Source organism: Falco cherrug, chromosome 4 (assembly GCF_023634085.1).
Source record: "Falco cherrug isolate bFalChe1 chromosome 4, bFalChe1.pri, whole genome shotgun sequence".
NCBI lineage: Eukaryota > Metazoa > Chordata > Aves > Falconiformes > Falconidae > Falco > Falco cherrug.
In genome coordinates, this window is record NC_073700.1 from 19,460,071 (window position 1) to 19,487,238 (window position 27,168).

Sequence of the window (27,168 nt, forward strand, 5' to 3'; positions counted from 1 at the left end):
GCTTGTAATAAGAAGGCCATTTTACTGTTTATATTATAATTCTAAGTGAATGGATGTAGCATAAAGCTATGATTATTTTCCTGCGGTCATAATATATGTGATTTAGAGTAAGTTTAGGGAAAAATGTTAACTGAGACAGAGGTCTGAAAACGGATAAAGAATCAGGGCACAAAAATGCAGCACACTTCTGCTAACCCACATCCAGTCGTCTGTGCAACTTTATTTACTGTTCATAGTTCACTGCAAACGGGTGAAGCTGTCTCTAATGCCATACAAATTTGGCTATCAGCTGTCCTATGCAAATTTGACTCTAATTACGTATGCATTACTGAGCTATGAAATAAGTCAGTGTGTTGTGGTATGTGAATACACATCCCGCTCTTGTTTTTGAGCATAATAGTTTTCAGTGTCTGCTGAGTGTTCATATCCTGTGGACTTTTCCTTTTTTTTTTTTTCTCCTTTTCCTTTCTATCCTTTTTCCTCCCCCCCCCCCCTTTTTTTTTTAAATGAGACACCTTCTTTTCTAATTTAAAAAAAGATATTAAGACAGAATTAATTTTTTTAAACCTATCCTTAAAAGCAATATAAATTCCTGCCACAGAGATCTGAAGCAAAAATTGAAGAATCCTTTTACATTGTGTAATGAATTAGCTTTAAAAAGGGTGAACAATAAACAAACAACTACCCAAAACATTTTTTGGAGCTAATTATGTACTAAGCAAGAAGTAATTTTATCCTTATACCCACATTTTATGTTTTGGGCACTTCTATTTCATGTCCCTTGACACCTTCTCCAATAATCCATCTACTTTATATTGGAAAGCCTCACATGAATAAAACTTTATGGCACTACAGGCATTTAGCCTTCCACTGACATTCCTGGCCTGTTCAATTCTGCAATTCAATCAAAATCAAATCTCAAAATCCTCTTGTCAGCCAGCGCTGCTTTCATATGCCCAAGCCCTGTGTAAGGATAACTGCATCCAATCTTTCCCCCAAGCAGTGCTTATATTGTTTTATTACAGTTCAATGAGTGGAGTTCAAAATTACATGCAGCTGCCTACTACTGTGGTCTGTCTGTGTTACGCATGGACACAAGTATTGCCCACCAGGCTTGAAATCATTCACTTACTGGTCTGGCAAGAGAGACTGTGAGCACTTCACTGTATGGAGGAACATCCTGCCTGCTACATCTAAAGAGGGTGATGTTAGCAGATCAGTCCCTTTATAAAGGGATTGCGAAAGCCCTATGAAATGCAACTCAAACGTGCTCGATGTTAAGCATGTGGCTACTGCACATAAAAGCAAAGATAAACCTCAACATGCACTACTCATTCTCAGAAAGCTTGTGAGGGAAGATAAAGGACCGGGGAATAAAAGGCTTCTCACAGAGTTTTTATGTGTGTTTTAAATGATGAAGCTTCATTTAGCCAATTTTTATCTTTTTCTTTCCCCCCTCCATAATCTTCACACTGAAACAAAAGGATGAAACACAAAGCTAATTAAATACAATTTAATCAGATGAACAATGCAGCAACTCCAAATGTAATAGCTTAAAAACTCCTGCTAGCACTAGCTCCTGTACAGCTTGGCTGGAGGGAGAGATAGCATCAAAACCAGGCAAGATTTCCATCCCACACTCCCCATGCTTGCTGGGGGCTAGAGGTAAGACACAGCGTCAAGAGGCTCCCTCCTGTGCCACGACCAGGGCTGGGAAGCAGCAACAGCCAGGACCCGATGGGAAGGGGTCCACCCACACACGTGCTGCCCGGCCAGGTACCGGCAAACGCACCCAAACCCCCCACAGCTGGCGGTAGCATCCTTCTCGGCATGTACAACATTCCACAAGCGGCATGAGTGATATGACGCTCCTACAGGTTAATGTATCACCTATCACATTAGCATTTATTGATCATTTTCACTTGGCTTTCCATCAGCATTTCACGGTATTACAACAGTGACCAAAATCAAACGAAAAAAAAGAAACAGTCTTTTATCAAAGGCTATTCATCAAATATTCTACCGTTACTAATTTCTGTAAGACTAGCAAGTGAGAAAACAGAGGCAACACATAGTTAGACATCCTGCCGAGAAAAAGCTCTCCTCGAGATGAACCCCATTACCTTTCAACATGCAGGTCTGAGAACCAAGCTAACCACACAACAAACCGCCGACCTATGACAGCAGCACTAAACTGCTTGTCCATGAATCAAGGCTTCATTTCTTTTTCAAAAAAAAATGAGAGAGGAAAAAAGTGCACCCAGCTGCTGTGCAACTGCCCACGTGTTGGTTATGTAGAAGGAAACTCAGTCACGAGGCTATCCAGCACTTGGACTTTTAATAGCCTTCATTCAAACGTAGCATGGATTATTGCGTGCGCATCATACATGTGTCTATTAATCTATTTCTACATCTACTTGTATAAAGCCTGGACAGGGAAATCTGGAAATGCAACAGTGGTGACTGATCCCAGAGTCACCAACTGCCGCTGGTCCAGTAGAGGCACATCCCCCAGCTCAGGCACTGGGACACAGCCCATGAGATGCAGCTTCGAGTTCCCATCCCTGCCAAGGGTTTGTGGTGGGCCAGTCACGTCTCCTTTACGTCTATTTATTGTACAATTACAGATTTGGGAAACTTTCTACAAAATCTTAGGGTTCCAGGATCACAGCCGTTTCAGTCACCCCCCTTTCCACACAAATCCACCAAAGACTTCTTTCTGCACAAGACTAGCGCTTCTCCACAGGAGGTGGACTGGGTTATAGGAGCACCAAAGCTCAGAGCAGTTCCAGCAGAGGTCCCCACGACAGCCCTGTCCCCAAATGCCTCGTGTAGTTGAAGCAAACCCCTCAGATGAAAATACAACTCCCTCTGTTAAGGCTACTGCCTGTGATGACGGTGAGGGAAGGAGCAACAAAAGCTCCACCAACCTGCAGACCAGGCTTCACTGCTCCACGCACAGCTCTTCTGTAGCCGAGACACAAGGCTTTAAGCCAAAACCTGCGGGTTTGGGGTATCCTGTAGCCAGGATCACAGCTCCCCAGGGAGCTGCATGCACAACAGCACACGCATGCACGCTTCCACCAGCCCCCAAGACAGGGAGGTCCCTGGGCCTCCACCCAAGGGCCAAACTCGCCCAGCAAACTGCAAACAAAACAGGCACTCAGCAGAGGGATCCTGCTCAGGAACAGTGCGTATCATCCTTGTCAATATGCAATGACATATCAACATTATAGAATCCAAACTCTGAGGCAAACCACTCGGGCGTGTGCTGGGGCTAGGGGGGGAAAACCGTCTCGCTCCACATGCACACTTGTAGGAAGTGACAAAGTATCACGTCTGCTTGCCATCCGAATTTAGCAGCCTATAGATAGCAAACCAACAAGATGCATCTAGCACAAGCCCCAGCACATGCACCCAGTCATTCATGGTGACTTTGCACCTGTAGCTTCGCTGTAAATCCAAAGGGATGAGAGAGGCAAGCAAGGAGCCGTGGCTCCCAACCACCCCCTTTATCACCACCATCACAGTATTTACTGTAACACATGTGACTTAGTGAAGCCCTAGATTAATTAAATGAACTCCTCCATTAATCAATCAATCAATCCAGCACAGAGCAGTTGAAATATTGAATTACTTAAGAGCAGCATCTTTATATAGGACTTTTAAAGGTCTGCTCTGGAGGACCTTATCCCCGATAATTAAATTTGGCCTCACATGGAGAGGAACATCAGAAACCCAGAGGAGGCCCCGAGGCAGAAGTGTGGGCACGTGGGAAACACCAGCTACCACCATGGGAAACACTGCCCCATCCGAGGGGATCAGTGAGCTTCTGCAGAAGCAAACATCCCCCAAACCACCCTTGCAAACACTTCCCCAGACACTGACAGAGAGGGCTTCTACTTGTTCAATCAGGACCACTAATGAATTAAGAGAACTAAGCTCAGAATTGCCCAGTCCTCAGTAACAGCTCACATCCAGCTGGCACAGCTGGAACAGGGGAAAGGAGGAAAGCAGGGCCATGCACTCGTACTCCAGGAATACCTGAATGCATACATAATAGTTGCAGAACCTGTAAAGTCAGTAAAGGTTATCTAATTTCATATATGGAGAAATTTAAGCAGAGAGAGTTGAAACACGTTGTTCCAAGATGTGAAGAGCCCCAGTAAGAATGTCAGTAATAAGAACACTGATCTCCCATCATCCTGAAAGCCAGGCACACAAACTGCTAATATGATCAATTTTGTCATCTGTGGGTCCACTTGAACCAGTATATTTGGACATCAAAATAGGAGAAATGAATTCTGCACTTCCTTCCATCTCCATTTCAGTTTGGACAAGACTAGTGTAACTATGCTCATCAATAGGAGAAAGGGCAACAGAGAAAAAAAAAAAAAGCCAAAAAACTATTCTATGCAAAACTATTCTATGCATGTAATTATTCCAATTAGTGAAAAATCCCTATGAGAAACTTTTCATGTAGCATGAGAATTGCTGTTTCCCTTAGACAATAAAAAATAAAGCTTCACAAGGCTCCCCCTCAAAAAACAATCCTATAACATCACGGCAAAAATAACTAATGCTGGTATGTCTTGCCCCACCCCCAGCAAATACTTACATATTAGATATTTTAGCTGCAAGAGTCTGACTTAAGCAGTTACAACCTCTTGTGTGCCTGCTATTCTTCCTCCAGCCCTTCCCACCACTACTACATACCCTGCCCTGAGCAGGGACCTCAGTGAAGCACATGGACTATCGTGACTGCTTCTCCCAGATACAAAGGGAACAGAGCAGCAGCCTTTAGATCTTGCAACAAGACAGGGCATACAGGACACAGAATCGAGTAAAAATACAGCAATATGAACACAAACTTCAACACTCAGAAGCCACTATTATTTTTTTTTTTGGCAAAGACAATTAAAAAAAAGAAAAAAAAGAAAAAAACTTATTACAAGCCCTAAATGTAGGACGGCACAGCATGTTAACATATTGCTGTACATCCTTTACAGAACTGCATCCAAAGCTATATTAAAATAACATTAAGGTTGCAAAAACTAGGCAACAAAGTTGGCAACATCAACATGTAATCTTGATTTACACCTTTGGAATGAGTATTACAATCAAGTCTTCGCTTACACAATCATATTTTTTCTATGGGACTCCCATCTAATGTGCAGTTATTAAGCATTTCTTCTTACCATTACAAAATCTGTACTCCCAGTAGCACACACTACCTACTTAGCACACCATCCAAACTCAAAGCTGAATACAACATTACCAAGCTCTTCTTGATCATGTCTCCACTTCCCTCATCACAGTACTAAGGTTAATGAAAGTCTCCTCACCTCCACGTGCAGAGAAGCTTGATAGCATCACAATCATCTCACTGGTGGGAAACAAAGCAAGAGGGAGGCTATTGATAGCTGCTGGTTTGAGTTACCCAGTAACTCCAGGCATCAATCTGAGCCCACCATGACTCACAGTTTTTATGGAGACTGACAACCCCATGTGCTACAGACAGCCCCAACTGGCCTCAGCTGTGGTTGCAAACCCCAGATCACTTCTGCAAAACTAGCCCCAGGTGTCTCTTGGTGGGCATGCAGAAATGAGGAACAGGGAACCACATGGCAAGCTGGGAGTACATGGGTTTGGATGACATGCCAAGGCCCATACAACACTCTTTGGGAGGAAAAAAGAAATAAAACAAAAAACCCCAAAACTACATGATAATGTCAAGAGAGTTTCATAATGTGTAACAGCTCAGAGGCTTGGTTAAGGTGGCCTATGCCACCTTAACTCTATCATTCCCCAAATCTCATGTGTCAGACTATACCATCTTGAAGATTGTTTTCATATACACCTGTTTTTGATACATGTCATTTCTTCAGAATTTTTTACTCTATCCTTAAGAAGTGGGAATTGAAACAGCAGCAAGAAGCAACTACAACCAAGAAGACAACACGACAGAGCTCTGGTCGGCAAGAGACGCACACCACAAGCCACCACCTCCAGCACTAACAGCATAACCAGCCGCTGTGCCACGCTGCTGGGTGGCCCTGGGAGCTGCTGATGGCAGGGTGGAGGCATCGGCCCCAAATTCTGAAGGGAAGATCACTTCAACAGCTGTTAAGTCTGAGGTTCCCCCACAGTGAGATCACAAGGAGCACTCTAGCATCCTCCAAATGCCTTGACGACTCCAATGACTATAAAGAAACATGTGGCTCAGAGAAAATCCAGGAGCTCCCACTGCTTCTTGGGGTACCCACTGCCACCTGGTACCTGCTGCTAAAGGTGGCCAGCCAGTGGCATCACCATTGCAAAAATTTCAATGCCTGCCAGAAATCTTTCTGCAAGCAAGACTTTTCCCTTTACACCGTAAGGGCTCATACAGGGTGCTACCAAGGCCCCAGCACCCTATGTGACACCACACGAGGAGGATGCTGAGGCACTGTGGGACTTGTCCTCCCCCACTGCACCTCGGCAGGGCCCTCGGCACTGGGCAGAGCATCATATGGCTGCCCTGGCCTCCCCTCACTAGTGACAACTCCTGCACACCGCCTGCACCGAGACACTCAGCTCTGTTAAAAATACATACGCACATACATATGCATTTATACGTTAAAAAAGAAGAATTCTTTATATGGCGATGAGCTGTGCTGTCATTCTTGTCCATTATGTGCCCGTTCAGGTTTGCTGGGGCAACAGAAGAAACCTGGCGAGATCAGTGGGTGCTCTCAGAAGACTTAGCACATGGCAAGGAGCTTAACTTCATGCCCTCTAAATTTTAGAAAAAGTCACAGGTGTTCAAAAGAAGCAGTATATCTCAGTTTTACTAAATACTTACACAGTATTTGTTGTGCTTAGGAAAGGGCTGCACTAGTACACAGACAGTGCCAAGCGTCGCATTTTTACCCTGATCTATGGCATTCTCCATCCTCCCCAGTAATTTGCACTTTCTTCTCTTTCAAAGCATCCCATAAAAGGCATTTACAGTCAACACACAGTCTTATTAGCACCTGGTATATATTCTCTTTTACAAAACATGTGATTCACTTTTACAAAGTATGTGTTTACTTTGACTTCCCCCTTACAGAAACTACATGTGAATGTTGCCATTTTATATCACAGAGTTTCAGTCTTGAGTATGTTTCTGAAACAGGTTATTAAAACAAAAATGCAACTTAAACAAATCAGCAAAAAATCAGTTGAGAAAAGCTTGCACTGCAGTTGTTCTGACTACAGAGAACTGTGAAAGCCAAAAGGAAGGAGTTAACCTTTGTTGAAACAGCATCAAACAGTCGCTGCTGCTTCAGTTATTGCTGTACCGGGACCGCTGCAGCAAGCAGCATCCCTCGGTAACAGAAGAGCATCACCTACATACTCACAATTCCCCAAGGGTCAAACCTAAAGCACTGCCCTTTAAATGTGGGTAACAACCAACATCAGGTACACAAGAAAATCTGGTAGATTGAACAGGAAACTACAGCGAACTATTTCTGAAATGTAAATGAGACTGCTACTTTCATTTCATTATTGCCGTAGCACTGTGCTGAGATGAAGTTTCCATCTGTGATTTTCAGGACAGGATATCAGCCATTTCAGATGGCATCCGTCGGAAACCAGAGAGAAAAGTTACTCACAAATTTTGTTTTATAACATTATTTAAACTCTATTCGGTCTTCCCTCCAAAAGAGCTTATGGGAGCTAATTCAGTGATTCAGGGAACAACCTCACAGCAACCAAGCAGCTTTACCCCCACCCATCCCTTTTATTATTAAGAACAACTTGTAGAAAGTTACAATCTGAAGTGGACTAAAGACTTAAAAAGACAGTTTTAACAAGGCCATGCTAAATACCAATCTCCTATTACTCCTTCAAATATTCTCGACTTCAACAAGTTAAACAGTTTGTGGTATCAAGCCTCAAGGTTTTGTACACAGGAGAACACTTTCAAATCTCTCATTGAAATCCAGGGACTCTTGGATTACCTGCAAAATTTTTTTGTCCATATGCAAGAGACAGCACACACACCAGAATTATTTCAAACTCTTGTTGTTTCTTTTTTCACAACATTTTCACCGTCAGTCACGCAAATTTATCAGCAAAAAATGCTGAAGTCAATGATGATGCAATTAAGGCTTTGATTACATGATGACAGCAAATCGATTTTAAAGCAGATTATATCAACAGTTGGGCAAAAGGAGAGGCAGGCATTATGGAAATCAGACCCTTTAATATCTTTAAGATTCCACAACCCCAGAGAGCATCTTTAATTCACCCTCTTTTATTCCAGATGGTTTCACGAAAAAAACCCCAAGTTACACATTCTGGTAGCCCATGCTAACACACTTTCTAAGACATGATGTTAATACATGTTAAAAATCAAAATTTAAAAAAAAAAAAAATCTAAATTGCAACTGTTTCCCCACTAAGGTGTCATTTGCAACAACATACATTTTTAAAGAACCCCAGGACACAACACATCACTTACTTCCACCGGACAGGCATGCCAGTGCCTGGTGAAGGCAAGCAGAGTTACAGATAAGTGTTTGAGAGCAGGATTTGGCTTCAGACTCTGCATGAAGGCAGGAATAGGCAACTATTGTGCTGCCTGTTTTCTCACAGCAGATCCCAACTAGCTTTGGCTATGGATCCAGCACTGCCAGCCAATTTCAAGGAAAAAAAAAAAAAAAAAGAGCCTCCGACCCTTTCCTTTCTCTCTCTTTTTGTAATCGCTTGCAGGCACAACCGCTCCAGCAAGCAGCTCCCCTACCAGCCCAATATTTACACTAAACCTCTAAAGGACTTTCTATTATAATGCTATCTCATTGATACAAGATTACTCCTGAACCACATCAAACCCCGCAATACTGTGAAAGGCACAAACGCCGTCTCAAGAAAGAGCCGCAGAGTGGATTATTTTAGTCTCGTTATTTCAATGGCACTTTTTAGATTTATGTAAAAAGTAATGCAATGCTACAGTAAGTGTTTCTCCCCTGGGGGCAACTTAGTGTCTATATGGATTAAATGTACAGGCGTAAACACTTGAGATAGCTAATTATATTCCTGAAAACACCCAATTCTTAAATAATTTCTTAATCCTACAAAATAAAAACACTTCCAAAAAAAATGCAGATAATAAATCAATTTTACCTAATGTCTTTGAAACTCTTCAGAGGTTTTCACCCCAGAATCAAGAAGTGTTAAAACTCCTGCCTCTTTTAACTCTCTTTTACAAAAGATGCATCAATGTAAAAACCCCAACAGAACACAGCACCTGTCGTCTCCTCTGGTTGTAAAGAACATGAAAGAGTAACCAGACATTTTTATTCAAATGAAATTATACGATTTTTTTTATCTTTTTTTTTCTTCGGCATGTAAAAACCCCACCCTATAATGAACACAAGCTTCAAGCAATCTCTTCCAATGGACCATTTTACTTATTCCACAATTTCTTACCCAAATTACACAAGTATAATTATTTTGACATTGTAATGAAAAGAAAATGGGATTTGGGCACTGTGGGTTTATCTAATAACACTATTTCTTGCCAGACTTCACAGCACTGACAATCACAAAGAGCCCTGTCCATTCCAATAGGAAATATTTGATTTTACTGTAGGAACATTATTTATTTTCACCAACTTGCTATTATCGGAAAGGATATGATAGCTGAATAATAAAAATGAAATCAAGAAATTCTGGTGTTTCAAGGCTTTATTTTTTTTCTGCTCTCACTTTTGACATTTTCTTCCCCTGGAGAGACAAGATAAAGTGCTGTCATAAATGGGTGACTTTTCTTGTCAAATGACAGATTTGATTCTCCATGGCAACCACAAATCAAGGTGCTAGTCTGAATTAAAGCTTCTCTTAAAAGGCGTCTTTATGTTTATAAAATGAATTTAAATTAAATGGGTATTAGGTACAGTTTTTTACCTCCATTTATTTATTGACTAAGGAGCTCTGTACTGTGTGGAGCATATTTGCATTTTAAGGAAAGACAACATATTGTACTGGCAGATGCACAAACAAAGCAAGTTACAAGGTCATGCTACATATACTAGTTTACAGTACTATGAATGGTATACAGATGGACAGCAAGCAGTTAAGAGGTACTTAAATACTGGAAAAAGCACAAAAATTACCTACAGAGTAACAGATGAAGGAAATCTCTCCTCATTTCATAACACTGCTTTCTTCTACACACAGTTAATAGAGAGTCATGTAATTGTCACAAACAGAATGCCAAAAGGGAAAAAAAAATTCAAAAATCAGATGCTCCATCCTGTGCCCTTATGCAATCTTACTATAGAGCATGATACACTCTTACAAATGGTTGTTACCATGACTTTCAAATATCCAAATTTATCCCAGATTTCTAACTTCAACTGCTTTAAAAATTCACTTTCTTGAGGTCACAACACATCTGAATTTCTTTATTCAGAAGATGAGTCAGTGGAGCCTCCTAGTTCCACAATTAACCTATCTTAGCTACCTCTTTTTTTAAAAAACCTGAAACCCAGAGAACCTAAATTGCACTGTAATACTCTCCTCATTTGGTTTCCCCAAAGAGATAGGAAAAAATTTGCACAGAACATGAGACTGAAATTTTTAGCATACAGGTGAAGCCAAATGTATATATTTTTACACATGTTCACAAGGAAGTAAATACTTTCAAGAATTCAGATAGCATTGTAAAAAAAAAAAAAATCAAAATACTGCAGGTTTGTCAACCGATTCTCTCGGTTACTGGAGTCAAGTGGCTCCACATTCATTGCCCTTGTAAGCTCTGCCAAATTTGATTTTAAGCTTCCTGAAGTTAAAGAAGGTTTATACAGTATTAACACGAGATCTTCTCACACATTTCTCAAGTTATTACACAGCCTTTTATCCAAAATCACAATTTTAAGCAGCGCAGGAAGGCTTCAGTTCAGCTTCAGAGGCAGAGACGGACAGAGGATGTCTTCATCCCACTGCCAGGCTTTCTGCTTCGCTTCACCGCTGCCACCAGGTTTCTTTCAGAGAAGGTGCAATTAAAAGGGCGCCAGCAACTTATAAACGCCTTTACAGCCTGGGTCTGTGCAGGATTCGGGCCCTGCACCCAGCCCCTTGGGGAGAGCCCCCACCTTGCTGCTGTGGAGCAGCTCGGATGCAACTGCCCGGGTCCCTGATGGCTGAGCAGGCACCCGCTCCCCAACTGGCACCTGTGTGTAACCCAGCAGCGTCCCAATCCCACAGTGACAGCCTTTCGACCCAAATACCCCATCTTAAGAACTGAGGGGGAATAACAGTCAGGCCTCTCTGAACCGGTGCGTAAACATTCGCTACATAAAAATCAAAGGACACTCTGCTAATGTACTACTGTATAAGTAACAGCCTCATTAAAACGAGACTAATCCGTAACACAAGTGTGCATTTTATGGGGCAAACAACTGAATTTCTTACATTTCTATTACGAGAAAAGAAGAAAACAAGTCTATTTCACTCATACTGTAACGTGATCACAATGTTTATACATGCCCATCACAGCGTTATATAAATTAAGTCCCAAGAAAGCGTATAAGAAAATAAAATATGGATAACTTCAAACAACACCTTCAGCTCAACTCCTGAAAATCCTTGGCACTTCTTGCTATGCACTTCTGGACATACTTGAGGTTAAGAGGCAACCTCCTCAAGGTCTAAAACTGCACTTCTAGGAAAAATTCCCCAAATTCCTACTATACGTAGGGGTAACTGCACATGGACAATACTCTCCCAGGCTGTTAAACAAGCTGGATGCTGTGTGGTAGATGCTAGGAGCATTATCGGCTAATGCGAGGGGATGGAGAGTGAAGTCCACACTTCACGCTTACATTTTCTCTCAATCAGCAGCATTAAGGTGCAGCAAACAAGTAAAGGATTAAGGTAATAACCTGTGTCTCTGCAGACAACAAGGTGGCTTTCTAGGCCTTTAGTGCCACCTGACAGGATGGGTTTGCCGAATGAGCAGGCAAAGGAAAACCAGCACCGAAAGAAAAACCTGCAGCTGCTAAAATTGTTAATAATCATGTATTTCAGAAATGGGCAGCCACAGAGCCTTGTGCCACGATGCCGTCTGGGACAAGCTGTGGCCAAACCGGCAGCAGTTCTCCACTTCAGCTCTGAATATTCCAAGACTAAATATGGCAGAGGCAAAAAAAACCCTGCAAGTAAGAATCTGGGGCTCCTGACCTTTTGGGGGGACTGTGGTGGGCTGAGGCTACACAAAAACCTCCCAGGAACACCAGGGTGTTTTCCATTGCGGAGCAGCTCCAGATACAAACATGCATTTGTGGCAGAAGAGCTGCAGAAGAAGATAACCTGGTTTAAATGCAGTAGAAAAAGACTTTTTTTTTCTCTCTCTCCAAGATCCCAAGCACTCATTTAGTGGGAATACAGGACTTTGATTAGCAAACGTCTGAAATTTAAACTGGGGTAAGTTGATGTTCAGGTTACCTTGTGCACTCAGTGGGCATTTCTGAGCTGGCTTTTGCCAAATATGTTAAATCCCATGTTAATTGTTTTGAAGCAGCACAGTTCACCTTCTTATTACCTCTAATGTGTGCATTTCATTTTATTGAGCATGAGCTCAGTGTCAGCAATAGCCATAGATTTTACTACTGATAATCCTGAACTTCAGGATTTGAGACTGACCAGTCTTGACAGAGATGGATAGTTTGCATAAGAGTTATAAAGGGAAGAGCAGAGGCTTCAGTGATATTTTAAGCAGGAAAACTATGCAACATACTTTAAAAAGTGCAAAGACAACCAGGAAAATCTTTGGTTAGTAATCATAGTCAGGAAATGCCAACAAATGTTTTGAGATGCTAGCTGAAAATTTGAAAAATGTTAAAAGCCAGCTTTGCTACCTTTAGCAGTGAACTATAAAGCTAATCACATATATTTTTGGGGTCCTTAACATGGACCAGATGGAACTACACCGCATATAAATAAAAAACATTCTCTAGTTTGTGGGCTGGTTTGAATTTTATTTCATTGGATAAATGTGGAAGACGAAGTTACCAAGTAGGTTTTAGTCTGAGTGAACCATGAAGCAATTAACAGAAGTTCAAAGACTGCCTTCTAGATTTCACATGAAAGTTATTGCAAGTGAAAAAGGGACACTGTCAATTTGAGACCTTACCACGTCCATACCAACTAGATGGGAGCAAGTTCAGGTGCAGCACCTGCTCCTGAACTCCCAGGTCCATCTAGGGGTCTCCAGCTACATCCTACTAAACCCTAAAAAAAAAAAAAAAATTATTATTCTCATCTGTTGTTCTGTTAGAAATAACACTAATTAGGGAAACCTGATAGCAAGGTATGGAAACAGTAGATGCAAACGTGCAAGGTAAATAAACTAAGGAGAATAATCTTGAATCTCTTTTTAAGTTACAAAATTATTTACTTGTTCTGATCTGAGCAAACATAAAAGAATACCTCTCCCAGGCTCCAGGCATTGTTACCATCAATTAACTAACAATTCCATAAACAATAAAAGTATTACAAAAACAGCAGCACATCCCCACCTACACATTAGCACCAGTCAGCAAAAAAACCCAACAAAAAAACTACAAACAACACTTCCTACTCCTTGAATTCCCAAAGGAAACTCCACCCCAGCTGCTGCAATCAAAAATACCAACTTAACAAAGTGCCTGCAAGGTTAAGTGGCAATTTTAGGTGTTACTTGTAACAGAAGTAAAACAATTTCAGACACAAGGGTAAGCGTAAGCTGAGAACTCCTTGAATACAGGCTTCTCCCCAAATGATGATTTCTTGCAGAGATTGTGTTCTGTTTCAGAATGCTGAAAGGTGCATGGGTCTAGATGGAAAAAAAGAAAAGAAAACCTTAAACCATGCATCACCGACCAACCCCAGCGAAGTTTCCTTGCACCAGATACAGATGTTTGCAGGGGAGGGCTGTCCGACCACCACTCCATCACATGGTGGAGGTGGATGAACAGTAGAAAAACGAGGATTCCAGCCTGCTTTCTCCCCTCTTATTCTCCCTCCCACAAGTCCACACTTGCCTTTTCCCACTGGTTTCTCAACCCTGTTCTCAAGTTTCTTGTGGGTCAACATGGCACTGACTTGGCACCCACACAACATCTATGAAATCCAGGGAGTCATGCAAATATAGCTGAATATGCAACGTCTTCTGTTCTGATTCATTATGAACAGGCAGAAGCTATTTTAGCCAGGATGGTGAACACCTTCATTCTTAACTTTGGAGAGTACCCTTTAAAAAAAAGAATCCTGACTTCTTATTGCTCCTCTGTTCTCCCAATAATGGTCCAAAGATCCCTATGCACAACACACTTTTACTGCAAGCAGGGTCATTGCTCCTGCTCTGAATTAAGGCAAGCACAAAATCAGGCCAATACCAGCAATCTGCAGAAATGCAGACTAGTATAAATTATGCAAACATATTGTGCATCTGGAAAATGGGTATTTTAAAGTACAGCATCGCTGTTCGGCTGACAGCAAGCCAAGCCCCCACCTGGCAGTACTCCTTCCAAGTATCTTTCCTGAGTTAAAACCAGTAAATCTTTGCCCCCCCCAAAAAAATATGGAAAAATTCAACTGTCCCCTGGGAGTTAATGTGGTACATTCAGAGAATCAGTTCAGTCTTTAAAACTGTGAAATACAAGGATTTTAATCCTGTTTTAAGTGCAAGTTTCAACAGAAACTGAACTTCGAACACTCCAGGATTTCTTTCTAGGAGTAAGTGATCCAGAAGAGGATCTCCTTCAATGTATAAGCAATAATAAAGTAAAAAGTAATTACTACAGCAGACGAGGGCGATTTAGAAAACACACATGTAGGAAATAATTATTTACCTTCAAAACAAGTAGTTTCTTCTTGGTTTCTGTGCCATAAATGTAACTTTCTCCCAACAGCAAATTCTTAAAAGATGTTTGTCAACTTCTGTCATTCACAGATACACAACAAAGAAAAATGTATATCTTTCTAATGAGATGCACAGCCAAGGACGGTTGTCAGCATCATAGCATTGCTGTTGTGACATATATTTCACTTTATTCAATACATAACGGGAAAGCTGTTTAATCCAGCAGTCCAAGCAATGTCCAAATAAGCATTAATAATGTGGTGAATAACTGATCATCACTAGATGGTTTTCAGCAAGATAAAGGTTTTTCCCTCCCCCTTTTAAAAATATCCTCCTAGTTAGAAAACAAAGAGGCAGAAGTTAAGACTGTTGCCTGCTACCTCCTACAACGGGCACACATCTGCAAGTGCCAACCTGCTCGCTGCCGAGCCCGTCCTCATGCACCGCAGATTTCAGCACTGCATCAACAGATTGCAGCAGCACAGCAGGTGGAGCGGGGGGCTAAGGGAGAAGCAATTAACATGTATTGTGTTTCCCATTTTTCAAGGTAGATGGCAAATTCTGTTCCACAGACATGTACAAATTTGCGTACAAAACCCACTGCATAATACAAAGACATCTGTGTTTACCAAAGTAATCATTATTGTTTAATGCGTATTTTTTACACCATTTAACAAATAACTTTAGCTCTAATGAACATGGCGATTTTCATGATAGACTTAAAAGGAAAAAAGTTCATAAGAAATGCAGAGCTGCTAACATGTGCTAAGTATCGAGACAAGCACCACAGATTAAGGGCACCGCTTTGACCTTGCGTATTGTCACCCCATGCACGCGCAGCCAGCACAGTCCAACAGGGATTTGGTGGCTTGCTGCCTTGCATCAGAACTTCCAAGTCATCCTTGCACTGCTTCCTCCACCAGACTTTGTGGGCACGTGCAGTGAGGGCTGGCAGCACTCCAGCAAATGCCATGAGCAACCACAGGACCAAAACTCCAACGTTTTGGAACTGACCCTGTAGTCAGGTCTGCATCCACCCACAGCCCCAAAGGGCTTCCCAGAGCTCGGTGCCATGGATGCACCTGTCCAGCCCCACCACCATCACAGCCATGAGGAGATTCCCATCACTACTCCTGCCTTGCCACCTACAGCCATCATCTCTGCCCCACCGCACCTCCCCATCCACCAGCTCAAGCACGAAGGGAGCGGTGTGCCTAACCCTCACAGGCTTTCCAGAGGAGCTGCAGGCAGGCAGGCAGGCACGGCGGACGCGCAAGTATGGGGGAGCTCGGAGGAGGAGTGAGCCAAGTCGAGACCTCACTACATGTTCAGTGATTATAAGATTAGTGTGTTTTTATTTAAAGTATTATCCGTTAACATCCCATATTACAAAAGTAGCACAACAGTATCGACAGACTGTCAATATTAATAGAAGTGTCTAATGTTATATCAATACTAATTTAATTTCTGTTATCTGCAGGCTGCAGGGCCCTTCTGAAGAAACAGAGGAACAAGAATGAGAAAGCCAAAGCAGTGACATAACAGGAAAACGAGCCATTCCTTCAGCTTCTCCATCATGCAGTAGCACCCTGCTGTTTAACACGGTTATCCTTGCTTCTTTTGAGAAAAACCAACAACAAAACCCTCTTAGGTTTTTGCCCAGTATCATCAGAACCTCCACACACTCTTTCTCTTTTTGGTCAAACTCCCTTCTTTACAGAACAACTTTTTTCCTAACTACACAGACCCAAAATCTGTAAAATAATTATGTCAAACAGCAATTACAGGTCAGATGAATAACCCACCCTTACAACATAGTGTTGATTCAAAAAGGAGAATTTCTAGACCAGTGAATGATCTAATCTTGTGCAGACCTTTAACAGTCACATGGAAAAAGCATGTTCTTCATTTTAGATGCAAAATACGTATTTTCAGGCTTACACTTCTTGAAGACTTATATTTTAACAAGGTTAGAGTAAGTGTCCCCAAGAGTACAGAGCAATGGCACACATTGATAAGTCTGCCTCAGCCTGCAGGTTCTGCAAGGTGGGGAGAAGCCCTCATCCTCATGGGGAGATGCTCGGCACAACCAAGATCGCAGCACCATCCCTGCACTTCCCAGCACTACTAGCATACTTTAAAAGAGAGAAAACGACAGGTCCACAATGACAAAATGTCAAAGTGAACAAAGTAATCGAGCTAATTATGTAAACGTTTATTATTAATATTAAAATAACCTGTTTTGCATTTCCTTTTTGTTGCAGAATAAGCAGCATCTAAGGACTCAGAATTTATCATCTAAGAACTGAGTAAAAGAGGAAACTGCCGAAAATGAAGACACAGTATCAAAGAAGAGTATTTCTCTTGCTTTAGCACATGAACGATCTCAACTCTACTCGCTACAAAGCATTAAGTGGGAATGCAGAGGAAAATACTCTTCTTAAATACATTTCAAGTAAGTGATTTATGGTTTTCAAACAGTGAAGGAGAGAAGTGAAAAGGAAGAAGGTATTGGTGTAGGAAATTGGCTTACCTCGTGATACTCCACGATCTGTGACCAGCTCCCACAAATGGGTGAATCCTCCTTCCCTCGTTAATGAGGCTGCAGATTTGCCAGTCCCCCCCTGCCCAGCTGGAGCTCGCTGCAAGGCACAGGGACCCCACCTGCTGCCAGCCATACCCTTACAATTTTACATCGCTATGCCAAATTTCAAAGAGTAATGATACCCAAACCTCCCTTGAAAATACCTTGAGGCAGTACTGAGCACAGGGTAGCCCTTCCAAAATGCCAGCGATGGGCTGGAGCTGGGTGGCTGACAGACCCCCTGTGCTCGGCCACATTGCCATGGATGGTGGCATCCTCCAAACTCCATATTAGAACAAGACAAAGCAGTGTTTAAGATGGAGGTGGAGAAAAAAAGTCAACTTTTATATTGCAATTAAAATGCTGACTTCTCTCCCTTAGCACGCCTGTGCCCTCCCAACAAGTTCTCCTTCCCAGTTTTACAGAAATTTCCAATCACACAAAATTCTACCTTCAAACAGATCTTTGCTGCTATGCATGCCCGTTGCAGTCACACAAATTAACATCAACTGGTGGCTGAGAAGAAGCCGTGTCTGCCAGACTTTTTCCCAGGATGACAGAAAGAAGGAAGGAAGGCAGAAAACAAGGGAAAACAGTCTATGGCCTCTGAAATCCAGGAGACCGCGCTGCTGAACAAATCACTTCCAGGCAGCTGGGGATGGAGCCAGAAAAGTATCTTTGAAACAAAAAAGAACTGGTGAGGAAGCAACAAGCAAGCAATGCAAAGGGAAAAACTGTACCATAGGGAAGTTAATCCAAGAAGAGTCCCATAAACTGGAAAAGGATAAGAATAAAAATTAAGAGCTTTTGGACAAGGATTAGTATAAGAGGGGTAGTTTCCTACCAGGAAATGGGGATTGAACAGCTCGTGCATGGCACAGCCAAGGACCTCAGAGGAGGTGGCAGGAAGAAATTACAAAGCACAATGATGTAGGTTAGCCTGCAGACTAAGAAAGTAAATTAAAGATGAGCTTCTGGGTCTGAGCACCCACCAGGGCAATCAGGGTCACCTCGAGGGATCTGCAGAAGAGAACAAACCTATCCAGCCTGGCCATGGAGGTTTGCCTTTCCATTTTAAAGCTCCAGTCCTGGCTGTTGGGATTTACATATACAGCAAAAACATCCTCAGAGGATGTGTTCATTCCTGGCTGCTGGGTTTGGGCTGCACTGCTTTGCACAGCTCAACATCCCAAACCTCTGCAAGAAATGAGCTACAAACTACACAAACTGCACATAGCAGCTCAATGAAGGGATGTGCCATACAGGAATGCTTGATGCCAGTTCTTCCTCTTACCTCTCTCTGCTCACTGCCTCCCATCTCTACAACCACTATTTCTGCAGCACTTCTCCCTCCTCAGCCTCTTCACAAAACTTCAAACCTCCTTTTCTCCCTGCACAAGAGGCAGCACCGATGGGAGCAGCAGCAGCCATAGCTCATAACTCGCCTAACCAATGCCAGCCAGAAGTGATTTGTAGGCATCAGGCAGATTATTATTTTTTGAGAGAGTGGAAAAGAAAAAAGAGGGGCACAAGCTTAAGGTGTTGTTGATGAATGAAGATGAAAAGAAGGTTTTGGGGTGAGAAGTGTTTGTCTAGTGTGACCTAAACCGTTCAAACCTCATTTGATAGATGATGGACATTTATTCCCTGCTATGTGTCACTTCAGAGTCTGAGGTTTATATTAAACAAGAAGTCTTCTCTGTCTAAGTTGTTCTTCACTTTTTCCCTGGAGTTTATCACACAGCACAATACCCGGAAATGTAATCACATTTCGTTTTTACAATAAAGTCACATGGTCACTAGTAGTACATATTAGAAGATGCATTTTATTGTTTTTCATTATGTAATTGTGTGCTTCATTGCTTCTCATCTGTTTTTCCTTGTTGTGGGAGGTGGCACAGCCCAGGAATACCATTTTTCTGGGGATGATGTTCTATGGGGAGAATGAAACTAACCCGCCCGCGCAGCAGTACCACCACCTTTCCCTCCTCTCCACTCCTCACAGGCAAGGACCAAACTCCCAATAAGCTGAGGCAAGGCAAATCCAGCTTTTCCACCCCACAAAGCTTGTCCCTACTCAGAGAAGCCATCAGCAAATACTTAAAGCAAGCAAGGATGCCAGGCACAGCAATTGCTTTAATCACTGAGGAAGAGATTTTTAAGACTTGCATTCAAGTCACCCATGACTCTGTCTCACACACACACGCCAAACATCTTGCCAGATGCGGGTGGCAATGGGCAGGGCAGGCACAGAGCACCACTGCAGCCACCATGTAGGCAAAGCCATCTCCTAGGAGGGCTCCCCACACACCTGCTCTTGCAGAGCTGTTTGCCCACGGGTTCAAAGATCTCAGCCCAAACAAAAAGCTTCCAATTCAAGCCAAAAGCAGAAATACAATCTCCCCCACCCACTTCTACTTCCCTTGTCATTCAACGGGTTTCATCCTGGCAAAATCACACCCCAGGAGTTACAACTCATTCTGCCCTCTTCCCATAACAAAGCAAAACAAAGAGAAAAAGATGCTCCTATGATGATATCCACATGCTGCTGGAGTTATTGGAGACTCCTGATACCGAAGTGGAGATGAGATGCATGCCCTAGACTGAGCCAGCTGGGATAGCAGGAAGGGCCGCAGAGCAATGCACCAGCACATCAAAGGCTGCAAATTTCCGAGTAAAACTTGAGGACAAAAATGTTTCCCCTTCTTACATCTGGAGAAGGACATCTTTGCTTTGGATCTTGGTTTGAAACCTTATGAGAAATTGATGTTTGGAAAGAAATGGTCTATATCGCCCAACAAGTTTTCGCCAAACAGCAAATGGCACAATTAGCTTCGAATATGAGGTTCCTCCTACTAAATGGCATGATCATTCAGTTATAGATGTTTACATTCCTGTACGTTAAAAACAAACATATTACGCTAATAAATTATGCAACTAAGCTACACTTGATGGGATATGCTCCTTTTTAGTATTCACACAAAGCACCGCAGCATTTAACCACAGGGTAGATTTACTCATTTACTACATCTATTCCTTTAAATGTGCCCCAAAATTTGTTTTCTCAGCACTTGCTCACTAAGATTGCTTTCAGTATTGGCTTTTGGGGAGTTCATTTTATATGGATTCTCTATTAGAAGAGAACACCACAGATTCACTGAACCTGTAATTCTCCACCAGAACGTCGACTCACACAGGAGCAAAAAGCATTTCATGCTAGTCCTGGCCCAGACCAAGGACGCCACTACTTCTCTGCATCCTACCCAGGAAAAAAAAGGCAAATGCCTTTGATTTGAGATGCTCCAGTCTCCTGCACCCAAAACACAGAGACCACTTGCTAGTGCCCTTTTCCCCATCATCAGCGTATTTCCACTGCAGCCCAGCTAAAGCCCTTGAAAACCCCACAACTGTGCATCCAAGCTCAAAGTAGGAAGCTTGAAATTATGCTCCATCAAGTTACTCCGCCTCACTACACTTTTAGAGCTTACCAAAAAAAAAAAAAAAAAAAAAAGATCAAATTCTATTGAATTTCTCTCTACACAGCTGCATCTCTAATGAACCCCCATAAAAGTTAAAACTTACATTTGGTAATCATATGCAATTGAAACATCATAAAATGAGAAGTCAAGGAACTGGGAACTGTATGTGGGCTGCAATGACTTGTCTTATTGTATTCATTCCCTTAATAAATATATCTTAAAAATAACCTCCCAGTCACACATTTGCAATATAATATAAAAATAACACTAGATTCAAATTATTAAACAGGTAATTTAATAGAACGAGAATTGAAATGTAGGACAGTGTGCAACTTTATGCTATAGGAATAGGATGATTTTAGCCAACACAACTATTTTTCTTTTTTGCATTATCTTTGCATTTATAATACTACAACATCCACATAACCTTGACACTGTAGTCACCTTAGTAACAAACAAGTGTAACATTCACTTATAATTGAAATCCCAAGAGGGTATTCAGTTCAAGTAAAACAAAAATCGGAGGCCCCTACTCTGTTTTTTTGCTTTTTTCTTAGTCACATATACATAGGCTAAAAGGGTTTAAAAATAAATGTATTTGTATACTATTAAATCTACAAAGCAGAACTATTTAATTTTAATTCAATGCAAAATGGAAACAAATATAACACCTTTAAAAGAAACAATGCTAAAACCAGAAGCAAATTATTTAAGTTCTGGATCAGCACAGCTTGGCAAATTCACACCAAGTAAAGGCCAAGATTTAAACCAGCCTTACAGCCACAAGCAGCAGCTGCGCCAGGGGACCATTGCACCAGCAACACCAGCCAGGCAGAGGACAGCCTCTGTCATGCCACTGCCACCAAACACTGGTGGAGAGGGACGAGTGTCCCCAGCCCAACCACTGCTGCACCAGGACTCTGCCTGGCACAGGCTACGCTCCTGATTGCATACGTAGCTTCTGCTTTGCATAGCTTGTTTCCTTTAAATCAAGGGTATTTTAAATGAAAGAAAAAGGGCAAAGGTCCTATCAGTGCCCAGAGGAAAGATCTGAGCCCCTCCAGACCAAGGCCTCTTCCTTAACGATGGCCAAGCCCAAACACTTCAGAGAAAGGTACAAGAAACATGTGAATTGATGGTTTTCACCTCTGTTAAGCTTTGTCCTAAAGTGAGAAAATTTATATTCTTTTTAACTTGTAGCTTTAAATAAAACTGCTCCTACTCAAGGTACCTGCAGATGTTTGTGACCACTTATAAAGTTAAATCCTCTTATTGTTTCACACCTAGCCCTTCGTAGCTAGGATTTATAGTTTTACGAAAGGATTATCTAGTTCTGTTTCAGGGGAAAAAACCCCACTTAACTGCAATCTAAACCACCTGAAGCCATCTTTTACTTCGCTCATATTGGCTTACTCTTCTCATAACTCCAAAGCCACAAACTTTCTGCTGCTGCAGAAGAGCCGGCCCATCACCTCCAGTGCACTGTCCCAGCCCCAGCCACATGGCCTGCCTGTCTACTGGGGCTGCCATCTGCCAGGGCTCCGTCCGGGCCGTCATGCTTTTATTAAGTCCATGATGAGTGTGATTCAATTAACGTCGCCTGAAAAGCCACTACACTGCAAATGAAAGGTGACAAGGAGTTGAGACAGTAAGTAGTGGGGCACGGCGGAGGGCAAACTGGCCAGAGGACACAGCAGACCCGTTACTGTGCATGGCAAACTGGGTTTGACCTGCCTATGCCTTGCGGGAGGAAGATGGGAAAGGATGCAGTGGGAGAAAAAGAGTCTGGAGAAGTGATACTTTTAGAAAGTTCTCCCCACCCCGCTGCTGGAAAGGCAAATCGGAGGCAAACGCATGCTTTTTATCAGGTTATTCTGTCATCAGGTGTTTTGTCTATATGCAGCACCGTGGTGCCAATCACCAGCAAACGCCTGATGGAGGAATTAGCTGCCCCTTGCTGGGGGCACGCAGGACACCCACTGACCCTGCCAAGAGGTCTGTGCCCAAAACAGCTGCAGGAGTGGGCTCCTTCTGCCGGTGGAAACAAGGACTCGGCTAAATGCGGCGAGCTACAAGTTTCTGCAACAACATGCAAGTCTCCAACATGTGGCCCGTAACGTAGCTGTTGCCATGGTAAATATTCATGTTTAGTGAAAAGTGTTAAATCTTGTATCATAAGTTAAATCAGCTGCCAAGACACATTTTCACAAGTAGGGGAATTTTTGTCTTTTCAGAATGGAATGTTTTTCAGTTGACATTGATTTTTCCCTAAAATAAGTCCCCCAGAAAGGAAGCCAATCACACGTGAGGCAGTCCAAGAGCTGAATTACTCTACTCCTTCTCTGAATCATCAACAAGTGTTGTGTGTTAGTGTGTGCGTGTGTACAAATGCACTGTAACTTCATAAATCCCATCCTTTCATACAAATGAGCAGTTTTGCAATTTATTCACAATATTAAACTAATGATCCCTGCAGAAATAGCACCAATATTTCATATTTTGGGTGATAAGACTTCAACAAGTAACTTTTCTAAATAGGAAACATCTCAAAAGAAGTAATTAAGCTTAACTTGCCCTAGCCTTTTCACAAATACAAGACTCAGTCCTGAGCCTGAAAATACAGTTGTTTATGTAGGTCAAAGACAGAAATAGTGAGAGCATATTTATTTGCTTTTATGTTTCTTGTTCAGTATTTCAGAAGAGATACAAATGGTTTTAATACAATTTCAGAAAGAGAAAAGTTAGAATTAATGCAGAATTGGCTAAAAAAAAGCCCAACAAAACCACCACAATTTGTTATTCATTTAAAAACTGTTGCAAGGAAATCTGACTGTCAGCAGTTCAAAATCTGCAAAATTACATGTATGTGTCCTTCCACTCCTGAACTACTCAAAATTGGCTCAATCTAGCGTCTTATGGTTAATCTTGTGTATTTAAAGCAAAATGCATTTCCAGCAGAAGGTTCTTTAGAATAAGGGGGGGAAATGGTTATTCAGTAATTAGTCCAATTTCATTCAGAGCAAGTTAAATAACTCCTCTGATAACAAAGCAACAAAGCAGAACTAGTCCTAAAGTCTGAACAGAAAAGACAAAGCAGTCATCTGCTTTGACACTGCAACCGAAATAAAAACATGCATAGCAATGACCTCCTTGCTTTCTCCTGCTCAAGCTCCACGCCAGACCGAACCGCTCCCACTGCCACACAGTGGGACTCAGCCCCCAGCCCAGCCCTGCACCCCCTGCAGGTGTACCACTGCCCAGCCGAACGGTGAAGAGCTCTTTGTCAATGTTGGGTTTTCCTCTCCCACATCTCTCTTCGACAACCACAAACTGGATTTCACCTTGGTTGTGCCTTCTACAGCAAGGACTTTGCCCAACAGATTCTTCTTTACCTATCTCTGAGTAGCAACAGCCAGCAGCCAGTCACATCCTTGTTACTAAGTTAAGAAACACTTCTGATTCCTCCTCCTCTCTCTAATTATTGCTCCACAATCAATTTGCCGTACCCCATGCCAGATTCGCACCTTAGCTCCTCACCTCCAGGCATTAAAACTCACTCTCCTCCCATCTTCTCCATGAAAGACATTTTCTAGCAAGCAAGCTACTGCTTATGCTCTCCTACCTTTTCTCTACTGAAACCAGCTCTACCAAAAGGCTGAAGCATATTTAGCACTCCCAGCTCTCTGCTTGTCTCTTTCTTTTATTTTACATGGTACAATGTTCTTATTCTGCCTTGTCTCCTTTCTCTACCCTGGCGCTACAGAGAGATATCTTCCTGTGACACCTTAAAAAAAAAAAAAAAAAAATCACTGAATTAACATGACTTGCACTGCATGGTATTTTCAGACCAGCCATTTGCTAATGTCACAAACACAATTAGGAAGTCAGGGAAAGAGCTTACAAGAGCAGATGAAAGCTGCAGAGATAAAACGGAAAGCTTTTACCTGCCAAGCTCTCAGGTTAGGGTTCTAGGTTGCCCTTGGATCTAATAAAGCTATAAAAGAGCCATATCAAGGATATGCACAGTCACATTGCTGTAAATATAAAGTGTGGCTTTTTCCATCCTCCTATAGACACAGATTTTTGCTACCACAATTTGCAGGCTGGTAGCCATAGGTGGTTTAAATTCTTGGTATTAAAAAAAGCTCAAAGCATTACTGACAATTAAAAACAGCTTTTACTCATGCACAATAACGCTTCTCATGCTTTAAAAAAAATAATATGCATATCCATATTACCATCATAATAAATGCCACAGAGTGACATGATATGATTGAGTATAATGGCTCCTTTGGAGCCATTATGGTCGATCAGTAAATAATACACTTTTGAAATTGTCTAACTACATATTTACACTTGTCAACTCTCATACACTTCAGTGACAGAATTTAAAAGAAACACTGTAAAAAACTGTAAGAACATTAAACGACGAAAACATTACACTGAAGTAGTATTAAGGTTTGACTTAAGCCCACAAAAACATGGAAAATCCAGGTTAAGGCCAAATCTCCAAAAATGACACCTTCTTCAGCTTGCCGAGCCATGCCTGAGTGCTTGCAATGGTCCAGGCAAAGCGAGGGAGGAGGCAGGGTTGGGCAGAAAGACAGGGGACCACTGGGTCACGGTGGTCCAGGGCATCAGGTGAGCACCAAGCCATTATGGAGGGCTCTGGCCACCAAATTCGTAGGCAAGAGCCAGCCTGCCTGCAACAACTTAGCTGTGCAGCAGGACACCATTTTATGGCATTTAAAAAAAACAAAGCCTGGATCTTTCCTCTGTTTATTCAGATGAAACTCTTGATTTGAGTTGAGTAGAATTGGTCTTCGCTTATTTCAGAAGAGGCCCCACTGAGACACTGGGAGTTTTGCCTAGCTGAAAACACATGGAGAAAAACTTCAGGCTTTGACCCTAAAAAGGCATTGTCAAAAAAATACGTTAAACAAACATGACAGCAGAACATTAATACCCCAAAGATTCACTCCATGTGGGGAAAAAAAAAGACTGGGAAGCAAGATGTTTTTTCAAGAGTAAAATAATGGGTTTGGCATTGGCTTTTTTAATTGATAATTTTGTGTCTCTTGTTCAGCTGTAGTCACTTTTGCTCCAAGCAGTGGTGGCAGCAACTTTATTGGTTCCAGTAGAGCTCTGCTGAAAACAATAAGCATCAAGCCCCCAAACACTGTCTGTCTTTCTGCAAGGGTCACATCCTACTGGCCCAGAGTCAAGGGAATATTGAATGCTTGTGAGACGTCAAGAGCAGCCTCGGGCCCACGGCACCTCCTTTGCAACAAAAAGACCCCAAATGCTTCAGACACTATGCACTACCAGCCCTGAACCACGCTGTAAAAGCAATGATGGATATTTTCCTAGAGCAAAGGTCTTTCTTCACACACACACACACACACACATATATATATCTCCTTGCTCAGACTTATGTATTACCTAGCTTGTAAGAACAAAATCCATAAAGACTTGGCATAGCAGACTCTTGAAGTTGTCTGAAGACACAACCACCACACCCCTGTCAAGAAGGAATTACAGCTTGGTTTTATAGTCAACTCTCCCCTCGACTGGCTGATGACAGAGCAGCCTCCCTCTACGCTCAGCATCTGGGATTTTACAGCCACTGTATATAAACGGCATTTTCATGACAAACAACTCTGTATTCGGTTTCCTTCTATATCTGAAAGTGAGAATGATCTCTTAAGGCTCTGCCGGGAAGCAGTATTAATGAAGACAAAGAGTATTTCAGGCTATTTCCCCCAGGAGCGTTATCACGATGACAATATAATGACTTTGTCCTACGCAAGTACTTTAAGTCCACGTCTTCCTCCTGAAGCAGCTCTTCAGGACCCCCCTGTACGCATGCTCCCCCCGACAGCCCTCGCAGCCCGCTCCCCGTGGCCAGCATCCCATCATTCCACAAAGACTTGAAGAGGACAGGATCTGCCATCAGCTCAGAGATTTTTCTCCCATCTCTCATTTCATAAGCCCTCCCTGGAAATGTTTGCTTTTGTCTAAATATTATAAACCATGGTATGACAAAGACTTAATAAATCCAGTTGCCTTTTCACTTTGCACTTTCGTCTCCTCTCACCCTACCTTGCGGCTCATGCAAATGTCAGTAAGAACAGTTTTTACATCTCCTCGGGTCACCCCAGAGTGATATAAGCAAAAGTAAACAAACTACTGAAGTCTGGGTATTTTTACGTCAGTTGGGATGTAAATCA

The 27,168-nt window shown here is 42.2% G+C and overlaps 1 protein-coding gene across 11 annotated transcripts in view; it reads right to left on the reverse strand.

The window, feature by feature from the left end:
• The window catches only part of FOXP1 (forkhead box P1), a 391,266-nt gene that overhangs the window by 309,944 nt on the left and 54,154 nt on the right, over positions 1–27,168 (reverse strand). The window contains exon 1 of one of the 11 annotated variants that reach the window (XM_055707724.1): positions 5,346–5,483. The exons of the other annotated variants lie outside the window; for them this stretch is intronic. The gene's annotated coding sequence lies outside the window, so the exon portion shown is untranslated. Of the gene's footprint in view, positions 1–5,345; positions 5,484–27,168 lie in introns of those variants that run through there. 11 annotated transcript variants of the gene reach the window in all.